Source organism: Nycticebus coucang, chromosome 9, assembly GCF_027406575.1.
Source record: "Nycticebus coucang isolate mNycCou1 chromosome 9, mNycCou1.pri, whole genome shotgun sequence".
NCBI lineage: Eukaryota > Metazoa > Chordata > Mammalia > Primates > Lorisidae > Nycticebus > Nycticebus coucang.
The window spans coordinates 12767443-12781959 of record NC_069788.1 but is presented as its reverse complement, the minus strand read 5'-3'; positions in this window follow the sequence as shown (position 1 = coordinate 12781959).

Sequence of the window (14517 nt, the reverse complement as noted above, 5' to 3'; positions counted from 1 at the left end):
TAGATTTTGTTAATGCTCATAACGCACATCCTTTGATCCACACAAACGATCTGGCGTAATCTCTGTGCTGGCTCATTGCTGATGGGCCAACGCTAGCACATTTGACTCCTGGAAAAGATAGTTTTATTTGTTTGTTTTACCATCTCGCTCTTCTGAACAACAAAACTATGTTCAGCAATAATCATAAAAATGAAACAAATAATTACTGGTCAGAAAAGAAATGCAGATAGTGAAGGTTTTCTTTTATTTAACTGCATATACATAATCACGCCAGCAAAATTTTAATTAAAAATAAAATAGCTATAAAAGTACAGAAAAGGGAAAAATGGTTTAATGCAACTACAGCTTGTACCCACAGATTGGCCCATCATGGTAATGAATAATAAAATTAAACTTCCTGTTTCAAGACTCCAGGTTTACAAATTTGTTAGTGATTTTTTGACAATTTATCTCTTGTTTTTGAATGTATATGTTCAACAAACAGTACAAAGGCCGGGCGCAGTGGCTCACACCTATAATCACAGCACGCGGGAGGCTGAGCAGGTGGATTTCCTAAGCTCACAGGTTGGAGACCAGCCTGAGCCAGAGCAAGGCCTTATCTCTAAAAATAGGAGGGCATTGTGGCAGGCGCCTGTAGTCTCAGCTACTTTGGAGGCTGAGGCAAGAGAATTGCTTAAGCCCAGGAGTTTGAGGTTGCTGGGAGCTGTGATGCCACAGCACTCTACCAAGGGTGACAAGTGAGACTGTGTCTCAAAAAAAAAAAAAAAGGTACAGATAACTTTAATCAATCTTTACTAAAAAACAGTTTTCATGAGTTTTAATTTCAAAAAGTTTCATTTTCAGGAATCAACAGACACTCTAATTATTAGGAAAAGTTTTAAACATGAGAATACATCTGACAGAGATTTGTATAATCTTGTTTTGCAATAAATTCCAGAAATGTCAACATGTTTTTCCCCAAGCAGTAATTGTAGCAGCTTTCAAATGTCTCTTCAATGGATAAAAATTTAAACACAGCTAAAAACTCCAGTCATAATAGAAATAACTGAAGTCTATTTCTTTATCTTTTGGATTCCTGTGCTTTTAACTGTTTCAATAGAAAAATGCAGTGTCCTTTATAAGTTTGAAGTACAAAGTAAGCTCAAATTATGCTGAACTATTGCAAACTTACTCTATAAAGGGACACAAGTGACCAAGTCTCATGTGTGGAGAGCCTCACTGTATAACCGAAAGTTCCTTCAAATTAACTCTGATGTACATATCATTTTTATTTAAGAATAATAGTACAATGTGCTAATTTAAATACACATATTATTCAAATCTACATATAATTGGAAGAAACAAACGTAAAATTAAAGCCATAAAATTTTATTTTCAAGAAAGAGCATTTATTGTTGACAGTATTTGGAATTGCTGAATATCTTTATCGCATGACCAGGGAAGATCTGTTCTATCTTCTCTGTCCTTGGCAGTACTGTTAGCAGAGAACTTGTTATAGAAATCTCTTATTTCTGTGCGTTTGTGAGTATAGGCACTGACTGCCTGTTCTAAACTCTCTTTCCAAGAATGTTTATATTGAGAAAGATTTTGGAAGATAGAGATAGTGTCTTTCAGTTCTTTCAGATTGAAGGGAAGATTTGTTTATTATCCAGTATTGGAAATATATTCTTTCTCTCTAGGGCAAAGGGGAGACAAGCAAACTATCAACTATAAAAGACCAAAGTTCCTTGACCTTGAAGTTCTCTTCTGTAACACAACCCACTGCATGGGAAGTGTCATTCAGACTTCTTCACATCACGTTCTGGGAACTGGCACTCAGGAAACTGGCAGGGATGCTGGTATTCTGGCTTCTGCCATTGCTGTGGGTAATAAAGTCCTTCATTCTGACAGAGTAGTCTCAGGACTTCCCTCCGAGCCCATGAAGCTGTACCAAGCTAACTTGTATCTTTCAAGTAGGGTAAAATCTCACTTAGCACATAATGTGCTTCTGTTACAAATATGTTGAAGATAAATTAACCTATTGAAAGTACCAAAGATTGTAGGTAACTTAAAAAAGGAATAAAGCAACTTTCTTGATTTCTCAGATGGGGTTACACATAAAATCTCATAGTCTTTAAAAGTTACCCACATCATGCTTGGGTCATCTGTGTGTTGACATGGTGACAAAGGGACATGTGAGGAGAAAACCAAAGATATTTAAGATCCATGCAAGCAATAGAGTAGGCCAAGGGTTAGTTGTGCTCCACAAGGAAAGTGGTGGCTTGTTGGCAGGGATGCAGTTGGGGTTAATGTGCAAGGTTCAACAGGAGCTGATTGAGAGGCAGAAGACAGAAGTGAAAAATGAGGGATGGTGGTAAAGGGCTTAACTACAACTCGGACACCACCTAATAAGTACAAACACTGTGACCAAACCGTATGTACCTTATATTAATCCAAATTATAAACAAACAAACAAACATAAATAAATAAATACATACATACATACATACATAAAATGAGGTGGCAAACTGGCTGAAGGCTGGCTTGAAGAAGTGTGACCTATTGCAACCTGGTGACATCTGTCTGGTCCCCAGTCCTTTGCACCTGCTGGGAAGCTGCACCCGCAGCTGCACATCTTCATCTTCACATCTTCCTGAGACGGGAAATCCTCAGGCTTGGTGTAAATTTAACTGACTTTATCTCTCATGGCCTTATGATTTTTTCATTTTGTATTGTTCCCTTTCAAACCTGAACATTTAAAGAAGAAAATCAATTAAAATTAGTTTATTATGCCTTCCCACCTCTGGATATTGTGGTGGAAGGTTTTTGTTCACATCCCTTTATTTTAATTTATTGTTCATGCTCACCATTTCAACTCATTTAGAGACGCCTTCTCCCTGGTAACTAATCCCTTCAGAGCTGATGGCTATATCACAGTGCTCACACCATCATTATCATGCGCCGGCATGTTTTCATGGAGACAGAGTAGGAAACAGCAAACATCTACATCTTATCCCTGGAGGAAACTCTAAATACGCCGTGATAGAGGTTAAAGAGCCCATATTAATGTCACAGACTCTAGAGAATATATTATCTGCAGAGTTCTGGTAGTAGCAAAGGTAATACTAGACACTAGACTGTGTTTTTATTAAAGTTCTAAAAATTAAGATTTAGCCTACAATTCTACTATGACTATTAAAAATTTTTAAAGTGCTTATAAGAGACCTGGTTGAAAATGACTGCTTATTCCCTGGTTTTTAGAGTTAACTTTCAACTGTAATGGAAAACGATATTTTGAGATATTGAGACTATCCAAATATAATTAAATGCAATTCCCTGGTTAGTGAGCACCCACCAGGTTCTGGGTTGGGTGTCAGGGCTATGAATAAAAGAGCTCTTAAGGAATAGGACCTGCCTCTTCAAAACTATAATATTAATTTAGGAAATTGGGTATCAGTATGAGTTTCTTGAAAAATATTTCTAATATTTTAGGGAAAAAAATTAAAGAACAGTTCTAAATGAAAGCTGTGAATGACACTGCTTTTAAAATGCAGATATATTGATAGATTTTTGTTCATTTCTTGCTACAGAGGTACTGGTTTTCACCACATTGGTGTTAACTGGGCAAAGTCTCTTGAATTAATTAGTGTTAGGTAGTCGGCGCTACAACCAACACTTCAGAGATAACCTACAGGCAAGACTAATGCCTAGCAAGGCATGCTGGCTGAGGGCGTCTCATCAAGGAGGCGATTCAGTGTCCTGAGCCTGCCCCCAGTCACTTCCTCTCGGTCAGGGGTTCAGATATACAGCTGTGGAATGCAAATAGGAGTAAGATATAACTTTGCTCCTTTGTGGGCAAGTATCAGCACAGGTGACCAGGCTGATTGTACCCCGGGAGGCTGGAGCTGGGGCCAGGCAGTGAGAGGCTCTGCCTCCCACCCACACTGTTTTCATATATTCGCTTTCATTTTCTCTGCCATGGTTAGTCAAGTTTATCAAAAAGGAGGAAATCAACACTTGCTTATTATGGGAAAAAGAGAAATGTTTGGATAAGACGAAGATTTAAAAATTGGTCCAATTTGAAAAATTATCAGATAAAAGATTATACAAAAAGGGATAGCAATTAAGAACAAGACAGCTTATATATTCGGTGTATCTGAAGAATAATTACCACTTTTAGCATCTCACCTCAGTTGAATTATCCAGCTGTTTCCAGTTGATATTTATGATGGACAGATTTGTCATTAGGAAATGTTGAGTGACTTCCACTATTTACAAAAGTTCACATTGCTGGGGTTGCCTTCACCTTATTCCTTTGCTGGCTGCTACTACCCATGGACAGAGGCCATGCCCCACTCCTATAACCATCAAAGAAGGAATGTAACACTGAGTCTCCTGCAGACATTCACAGTCGCTTGCTGATTGGACTAGAGTGTAAATAAATGGGAAGGAAATTGTGGAAAGAAGAATTCTTCAGAAAGGTGTCAAATGCATTTTTGTCAGGCGATCCTGTATGTATTATATAATAACAATGTATTTATATTTTTGCCCCAACTATTAGACCAGGAAATCTTTTCAGATCTCACTATACTTTTTCATTTTTGGTAATCCCTGAAACCAACACAGTGCCAGAAATATCACAAATGCTCAATAAATGTTTATTGTTTTATCTAACTACCTGTGGCTAGTAACTCTTGTTAAAAAAATTAAAGAAAAAAACATGAAATCTTTGTCAAGGAATATTTTTTTTAATTCTAAAAATTTAAATAAATGGAAGGCCTGAAAGTTTCTAAATGAAAGAGATTGACTATTTTAATGTTATATATTCAATGCAATTCAGTAAAAATACCAATGATAAAAATAGATAATAGATAAATGATGGATGATAAGAAATATCAATACATTTTGGAAACCAAGAAAATGATTTCAAGTTTACTCTGACAAAAATAGCCATAACATTTTGGGGAAAATTCTCATGAGTGTGAAATATCCTACTAGATATAGAAATAAAAAGCTACATTAATTAGAAACACATGGTTCTGAGAGAAGAAGGAGCAGCTCAAAGAGAGCAGACTTGGTAGCTGAGAAATACACAAGGCATGCAGAGAAAATTCGTGCATGAAAAACACAGTATCCTAAACTATTTGAAAGAACATTTATCCAGTGAACCATGCTGAGAAATTTTATGTATAGTTAAATTACTTCTCTTCAATAATGCTGCTTTATCAAAATGAATTCTACAAGTATTAAAAAGTTAAATGGCAGCCAGGCATTGTGGTGGGCACCTGTAGTCCCAGCTACTTGGGAGGCTGAGGCAAGAGAATCGCCTAAGCCCAGGAGTTGGAGGTTGCTGTGAGCTGTGATGCCATGGCATTCTACCGAGGGCGACATAGTAAGACTCTGTTTCAATAATAATAATACAAAGTTAAATGGAAGACATAAAACTACTAGGAAAAAAAGAAAGACACATGGAAAGTTATTTTACTGATCTTGAGATAGGAAATTAAATTTTACATATAAAAGCAATACAAGACATGGAAAGAAAATAATTCATATTTTTCTTGTAAGAAGTAAAGGATTCTGTGAATTACTACAATTGAAAGGCCAAAAAATGATAAATTAGAAAACATAGGTAACATACTCAGCAATTATTTTTTGTCATTTATATATAAAGATTTAGTGGAGAAAACTCACTAAATCTCCCAATTACAGTGAGCAAAGGACGTCATGGTAGAGACTGACAACTAACAAAATCATCCTCTTTTTCTTCAGTGGTGGCAGAGATGGAGTCTCCCCATGGCTAGACCCAATCCCGGCCTCGCTTGTGGCCACAGAGCTCAGTCTTCACCAGTAGAATAAGAGCAGAAATGACTTGCCATTTCAAGGCCAGGGCTTTCCAGAGAGTGAATGTACCTGCTCTCCCCTCTCTTTCCTATTCCGCCTATGCGATGTGATCCAACTTCAAATACAAGGCTTTAGGGATCAGAAGAACAGGAGCCTGGTCTCTCAATCAACCTGTGTCCACCTGCCAACTTAATGCCCAGTGGACAGGGTGATAAATAAAACTCTATTTCAGCTTTACTTGGTTACCATTTGTTACAGAGCTTAGCCAATCCTAATACACACGGCTTAGAAGAAGAAACACAAATGACTCAGAACACATAAAATACATTCATTTTCACTAACAATAAAAAATTATAAATGTGAGCTACTATTTTGTCTATTAAATAATGATTGCAAATATAGAAAACAACAAATGCAGAAAGCTCTTTTTTTGCAAAGGTTCAGGGACCTACCTTCTCAGGTACAGTTACTGACAATGCGTACAAGTCCCAATGCTTCAGAAAGAATGTTGCAACATATTTTTTGAGGAGTTTTAGAAGAATCATATACTTTAATAATTTGTTTTTGATACATTTATCCTAAGTAAACAGTATGAATAAAGATGTACGTGCAAACATGCTCACTGCAATGTTCCTCATAAAAACAGAACATTTGGAATCAAATTGATGCTCTCAAATAATAAGATAAACAACTAAAATTCAGTGCGTTTCTATGATGAATGATTATAGACCCATTCAAACTGTACTTAGGAAGATTTTAAAATTATATTTAAATACAATGGTTAGTGTCAAACAGCAGTACATAAAATGAAATGTAGACAATGCATCCCATATTTGCAAGGAAAACCAGACCTATATATTTATGAATGTGGACAATTTTATGCACTTATATATTTGAAAGGAGGTATGCTAAAATACGGTATTTTATATAAATTATGTCTATAATCCTCTATTTACCTTTAGGCACTTTCTAAAATGCCCCACAATAAGTATTTATTAATTGGTTCATAATTAGAAAAGAAGCAATTCTGAAGAGAGAAAATAGGCTGTTAAGAAACTGAAGTAAGTTAAGGAAGTTGTATTTGTCAGTGTAGCAGCCTTTGTGACCATGAATTTTAAATACGCCACTATTTAGAAGACTGTGACAGCTTCATTTTTGTCCTCTGGTTATATACAAAACATTTCATAGTTTCAGAGCTTAGAGGGGTAGGTAGCATTTCTACAGAACCACTTTGCAGAAGCTGATACTTTGGCGATCAAATATTTTTAAAACTTTTTATTAAAGTATACCTTACATACGGAAAAGTGTACAGGTTTATGAATTTTCATAACTGAGAGCAGCCATGTAACCCGTTACCCACACCAAGGCAGAGAACATCAGCACCCAGAGGACTGTCTCTGTTCCCGTCTAACCACTCTCACCAAATGTAGCCGCATAGACTGATTTTATATATATTAACATGTTGAAAGGAATAAAAATCATATAGTGTTTTCTGTTGCGTCCTACTTGGATCACTCAGCCTTCTGTGTATGACAGGGCATGAGTTTCATTGCCCTACACGCTCACGAACACAAGTATCTCTTTCTGTTTGTTTTGTTTGTTTGTTTGTTTAATCATTCTGCTGGCATGAACAAGTTAACATCTTAAGAATATTGGGTCTTCCAATCAACTCACATGGCATATTTCTCCATGTATTTGGGTCCTAGCACTAGCTAGGACAAGTGTAAGGCTCAACTCATTTGATTCCTAACCCCCCATGAATTATATCCCCTCATTTCCTGAAATCAATTTCTGAAAAGTTGTTTTTTTACATATATTTTTCCTTTTGCATGTGTGTGTGGGTGTTTTAGGCAGGAGTGCAAACCTGGTCCATTTTCCTCCATCTTGGCAAAAAAGCAGAAGATACAAAGTTCATAGGTTTTTGTTTTATTACTATTTTTTCAACCGTACAAATACCTTTTAGTGTTTTTTAAATGCAGGTCAAATTTTACACACACATAATTTTAGTGGAATTTTTAATAGCTATGGAGTTCTGATTTTGAACGATACCACAGTTTCAAACAGGTTAGCATATTACATGATTTTTTTCAGGGCTCTCTTTCTTTTGAAACATTCATTAGCAGAGGAAGGAACAGAGGAGCCATAGAGAGACTGCTGAGTCACAATGGGGGCTTTTGTCACTGGTAAGCAAAGGCAGGAGATAGAAGGTCTGCTATTTCTTACTTCATGGAAGATTATCTTGCTGGAACCTTATAGAAGCGGAAAGGTGGCAAAGTTGTGGAGTTAGAAAACGGGAGCCCAGGTCAATTTAAAAATGTGTGTCAGAATGAAACCATTCTCTCCAAGCTTAAGGAAAAACCTCACTGATTTAATGAAGTAAAAATTGATGATACTTTTGACATTCCCCTGGCACTAAATCCTACTTAGACATTTGTACTCTTTGAAGATCCTACTCTAAATTATGTATTTTTGAAAACTAACCTCTACTTTGTTATCTTGGGCTTACTTTAGTCACAGAAGACCCCAGTTTCAATTTGATCTGCAGGCAAATTTATTTCCATGCCACCAGTTATAAACTCTCTACCACACCTCTAATGCGTAAGTGCCCCTTGACATTACAGCAGCTTCATTGTCTTACAGTCTCTGGAAGCATCTGAATTATGGGCTCCTCTTCCCTGTACCGGGTGTCTATCCAGAGATTTCACAGACTGATGTTCAAGGCAGCAATCATAAAAGGCAGGAAACAGTAGCTTAACATTGCACATTCGGAAGCAGTCGGAAGCAGATGTGAACATCAGCCTCTTTATTCCCAGTCATTCAATTCTCTCTTCTCCTGACGGTAGGGTGGGGAGAGGGCATGAAGTGAGAGTCACGCGCGTGGCTGTGGTGGCCTTTCTTCCAGTTGAACACCTGTAACCTGGAAGTGGAGAGAGGTGTGTCCAGGGAAAAGAAGCCATACTCAGTAAAATAATTTAAGGAGATTTGTTCTGAGCCTAATCTGAGGACTGTGACCCAGAACCACACCCAAGAAGCCCTGAGGAAGTAGATTCACGGTGGTGGGGTTACAGTTTGGTTTTATACATTTTAGGGAGGCAAGAATTACAGGTGAGGTCATAAATCAATATGTGGAAAACATACATTGATTTGGTCCCCAAAGATGGGACATCTGGAAGGGGGGGGTGTCATAGGTGATAGGGGAGTTTAGCTGATAATTGGCTGAAAGGGCTGTGGTTTGTTATGTATATACGGCCAGTTAGTGAGTGAGTCACAGTGTAGGTCTCTAAGAAGGAGGGGCATGGTAAGGCGTGTCTGATTTCCTTTCTTTTGGGTAGCAATTCAGTTGTAGGGATCTTCTTAGCCAACAGAGGGTCCAATCAGTCAGCTGCTTGGGGGGAGGCTTAAGATTTAATTTTAGTTAGGAAAGGCAAGGGAATTCTCACTAGCCATGAAGATTCAAACCTAAAAATTAGGGCAAAGTCACCACAATGAATTTAAGTGTTAGTCCTAAATCAGAATACTGAAGAAAAGAGTTCACATTTTAGTCAGGTACTGAGTTTTTAAGATTTAGCACTTTTGGCGGCACTCCTAGCTCAGTCTGTAGGGCACCAGCCACATACACCAAGGTTGGTGGGTTTGAACCCAGCCCCGGCCAGCTAAAACAACAATGACAACTGAAACAAAAAAAATAGCTGGGCGTCGTGGTGGGCGCCTGTAGTGCCAGCTACTTGGGAGGCTTAGGCAAGAGAATTGCTTAAGCCCAAGAGTTTGAGGTTGCTGTGAGCTGTGGTGTCACAGCACTCTACACAGGGTGACAGCTTGAGACTCTTTCTCAAAAAAAAAAAAAAGAAAGAAAAAAGATTTAGCACTTTTTTTCTAAATAAAACTTATTTTCAACATAAAGTTTATATAATTTTATGTTTAATTGTGGTAATACTCGTTAACTGGCTTAAAAATGTTCTAAAAAATTAGCAGTTCTCTCACAAGTTGGCATGGCTGGCTTGAGTGCACTTTTGCTTAACTACAGGACAGTTGAGATGTGTAGAAATTATATAAGTAAAGTTTCTTATGTATAGAAGGCGCTAAATGGAGAGCAGCTATAAGCTACAGTCTCCCTCACCCCTCAGTAAGGGAAATGGCTCACTAGAAATATTTTTACCTTGTTGATTATAAAACAGGTGACAAATTGTGGGAAGTTCTCTAGGATAAGGACTCAGTATAGAGGAGGAAGATCCACAATTATTTGCATGGTTTGAACTGTTTCTTGGCTGACTCCCAGTTTCCTCACCAGTAAAGTAAGGATAATAATTGTATATGCATCATAATCGCACATATTAAATTCAATAATGCATGCAAAGTCCTTGGAACAACACCTCAGAAATAAAGTGCTACATTTTATATTATTTTTTGAGTCAGAGTCTCATTCTGTTGCCCCAGGCTAGGGTGTTATGGTGTCAAAGCTCACAGCAACCTCAAGCTCTTGGGCTCAAACCATCCTTTAGCCTAAGCCTCACAGGTAGCTGGGACAACAGGTGCCTACCACAAAGCCTGGCTAATTTTTTTTTTTTTTCTATTTTTAGTAGAGACAGAGTCTTGCTCTTGCTCAGGCTGGTCTGGAATTCCTGAGTTCAAGCCATCCTCCCACCTTGGCCTCTCAGAGTACTGGGATTGTAGATGTGAACCACTGAGTTCAGCAAGGGCTACATTTTAAAAAGTTATGAGGCAGCAAATTCATATCCAGATTTGAAACATTTTCCTAAACAAAGGTCTTCTCTGTCCATCTCTCCTCCTTTCAGGCTGTGTTCTATACTCACCCTGTTGTCACTCATCCCCACAGCACTGGGAATATCTTCCAGACCTCACTCCTTCAACATTTGACCGTGTTTACCAGATATATTGAGCTTTAAAAAAAAATTGAAGGAAACAACCATAAAAGCAGCTCAGAATCCACATTTGCTGATGTCATAACACCCTTCAAACTGTTTAAGTGGTGTACTTACCCCTATTAAAATGCTGTAAAGCATAGATTTGTTATTTAAATTAAAGTGATTTAAGGTTGCTTTGGCTTAGAGAATTTTTTTGAAGATTACATGATACTCATGAGGTAACTGAAAACAGTCCAGGTGTCACAAAAGCAGGAAAGAGAATTACCAAGAGGAGCTTAAGCAAAGCATTAGTAAGCAGGGTAGAGAACTTGGGTTGAGAACTTACCTGCCACTGAGGCTGAGCCTGGCTCTGAACCTGAGCACCTAGGTAAGAAGTGTGGGGGAGCCTGGAGTGCCCTCATCTCCACACAGAGCCACACATGAGGGGCGTGGGGAGGAGGACATTGTAGGAAAAGAAAGGGAACAGAGAGGAATGGAGTATTCTCCTTTAACCTTTAGAAAAGGCCATTTGAGACCAGACGTGGTGGCTCATACCTATAATCCCAGTACTCTGGGGGGCCAAGGCAGGTGGATTGCTTGAGCTCAGGAGTTCAAGACCAGCCTGTTCAAGAGTGATACCCCATCTCTAAAAATAGTCGGGCATTGTGGTGGGTGCCTATAGTCCCAGCTACTCAGGAGGCTGGACAAGAGGATGGCTTAAGCCCAAGAATTTGAAGTTGCTGTCAGCTAGGATGTCACAGCACCCTACCGAGGGAGACAAAGTGAGACTCTGTTTAAAAAATAAAAATAAAAAAGGCCAGTTGTATTGGAGCACAGAGCTGGAAGATTACAGAGCTATCTGCCCTCCAAATCTGATTGTAAGAGAGTTTACAAGGGGTTCAGCAATAAAACAAAGAAACTAAAATGAAGAGATTTTGTTGGAACAGATCTAGGGGCTTGTACAGGACAACCTTGCATATCTGAATAAGGTCAAATGGTCGTGAGGGGTCAAGCCAGGCTGTTGGCCTTTATACCATTGACAGACTGGACAGGATTGTGATCAAACCAGCGTGTGGTCTGAGCCCAGTGGCCAGTGCACCCTTCATTTCTCTCCCTCATTGTTTTGCAATAGGCTCCATCAGGTCTCTCAGTGCTCAGCCAAGATTTTAAGTCACTTTCCGGCACCCAAAACCAATCCATTTTTAGTAAAATATCTGGCTAGTTTGAATCCATTCTGAGATTACCCCCTTTATAGTGTTAGATTCGTGGATTGGAGACCTGCAGGCTATGTTGCACTTTCAACTTTTGTCTTTCTCCTTTTTTTCTCCGTGCACTATGCTATTTTTCTAGCTTCTCCAAGTTTGAGGGAGGAGAGGCAAGAAATCAGAGAAGAAAGAAGGAAAGAAGTAATACAAGGCAGCCTGGAGAGCAGCATGTCACTGGGGTAAATAATACTGGTTCTTCCATACAGCATCTCTCTAGAAATCCCTTCCTGGAGCCTCCAGCCTACACTATTCTGCTGTAGTGTCACCCAGCATGTGTGACGTTCTCTCCAGCTGATTTCTTTTTATTTTCTTTCTTTTCTTTTCCTTTTTTTTTTTTTTTTTCTTTTTTTAGACAGAGTCTCACTCTGTTGCTTCAGACTGGATTGCCTCCATGTCAGCCTAGCTCACAGCAACCTCAAACTCCTGGGTTCAAGCAATCCTCCTGCCTTAGCCTCCTGAGTAGCTGGGACTACAGGTGCTTGATACAATGCCTTGCTAATTTTTCTATTTTTAGTAGAGACAGGGTCTTGCTCTCACTCAGGCCTGTCTCAAACCCTTAAGCTTGAGGGATCCTCCCACCTCAGCCTCCCAGAGCTCTAGGATGAGAGGCCACACACCTGGCCTCTGATTTCCTGATCTCCCACCTCCAGTAGCACATCTGAAGGAGAAGTCAAAGTCCCATATTGTTATTACTTACCCTTTGCCCCTGCCAGACATAGACTCAGCTGCAGTGATTCATTTTTCACAGTAACTTCATAATAGTTTAGAATGGTGGGTTTCCCTTCAAGTATGGTTTATTCACTGACCCCTGGGTTACTACAGATTAGTGCATTCAAATAGTAAATTCCAAATAAACAATGATAGTACCGTGACCGTAATAGCAAAGGCACAGAACATCAGTTCTTCTACTTCTGTCATTCCTTGTGCCCACTTAGGAGTTTTTAAATTTTTTTTTTTTTTTGTAGAGATAGAGTCTCACTTTATGGCCCTCGGTAGAGTGCCGTGGCCTCACACAGCTCACAGCAACCTCCAACTCCTGGGCTTACGCGATTCTCTTGCCTCAGCCTCCCGAGTAGCTGGGACTACAGGCACCCGCCACAACGCCCGGCTATTTTTTGGTTGCAGTTTGGCCGGGGCCGGGTTTGAACCCGCCACCCTCAGTATATGGGGCCGGCGCCTTACCGACTGAGCCACAGGCGCCGCCCAGGAGTTTTTAAATTCTTAAACAGTGAAATAGGTGCAAACTGCAAAGGGTAATAGCTTTGCTTGGTAAGTACAAATTTTAGTTTATTCATAAAATACTTCTAATAATATCTTTAACCTGGAAAGTTATTCCTTTTTAAAATTGCTTTTGTTCTTATTTGCTATTTAATTGCATTAAATTATAATGTTATTCATTACCGTGACAGACCAATATATAGACAGAATTAAAATGTACTTATATAAATATAATTAAAAAGTTATTCATTGTATATTTCTTTTAGTATTATAACATTAATTTTATTTTTACTTTATTTTTGCTGACATGATTATGATATGAAGCTCAAATTTTTTTGGCAATTTGCATTTATTTTCTGGCTACTATTATTATATGTTTCACTTTTGGATTATTACAGTGGAGACAGGGTGTTAAAAAATGACCCATAATTAAATATGGAGGCTGCCAGCGAGCTGGGGACTGAGATATCAATCTCCCCTTTTTTAAACACCTTTCTCAATCTCTCCAAAAAGTTTTCTCAAGGCCCTCTCACTTGGCTCGCCATTATCCAATGGTTTAGAATTTGAGATTTAAGGGAAAGTCTACAACTTTACCTCATCTTTTCTTATAGTAGAATTCCTTTCTAACATACTTCTACCCCTTCAGTAAAGATACTTGTATGTGCTTTTGCAAGCTGGAGTATTATTCTAACAGAGATGAAAGAAATATGGTGGCAAAAGAGGGCACTTCCTGCCCCATTCCTCCCTGGGGCTCCATTCATAAAGGGCCCTGGAGGCGTCAACTAGCAAGTGCACTGCGGCTCCACACAGGGGCTGATGGGCCACACTGCAGGGCCAGCCCATGTAGGAAGACCTACCTTTCTGGCAGAGATGTTCCAGAGAGATCCTCGGCATAAGCCTGAAACCAAACTTCTGATTTCCTTGTCTGTCCGTTAGGAAACCCTGAAGTTTTGAAAAGGGAGCCAGCAGCTCAAGGGAACTCCTAGATTACAACCCTGTTCTACAAGGGTTTGCAATTTATGGCGTGGCAGAAAAGGACAGAGCTAGGCTTAATGTAATATATACTCCCTGGTGTGCTATGTACTCCACAAAGCAGGCCATTCCTTCTGGTTGCTCTGTGTCCACAAGAGCCTGCACAGAGGTGGCCTTCAATGTTGACCTGTCTCTTAACTACAGCCTCTAAATCCCTCTACCCATTTCCAGTGACCCCTTGCCAAATTTGGTACATGACATATTTTAACATTTTTACACTTTGTTGTTAAACTATTATTATTCTCTAGGTTCAAAATCAAACATCACTTCCTTGATTAAACATTCTATAAACTCTGAAATTAACTATGTTTTCACCT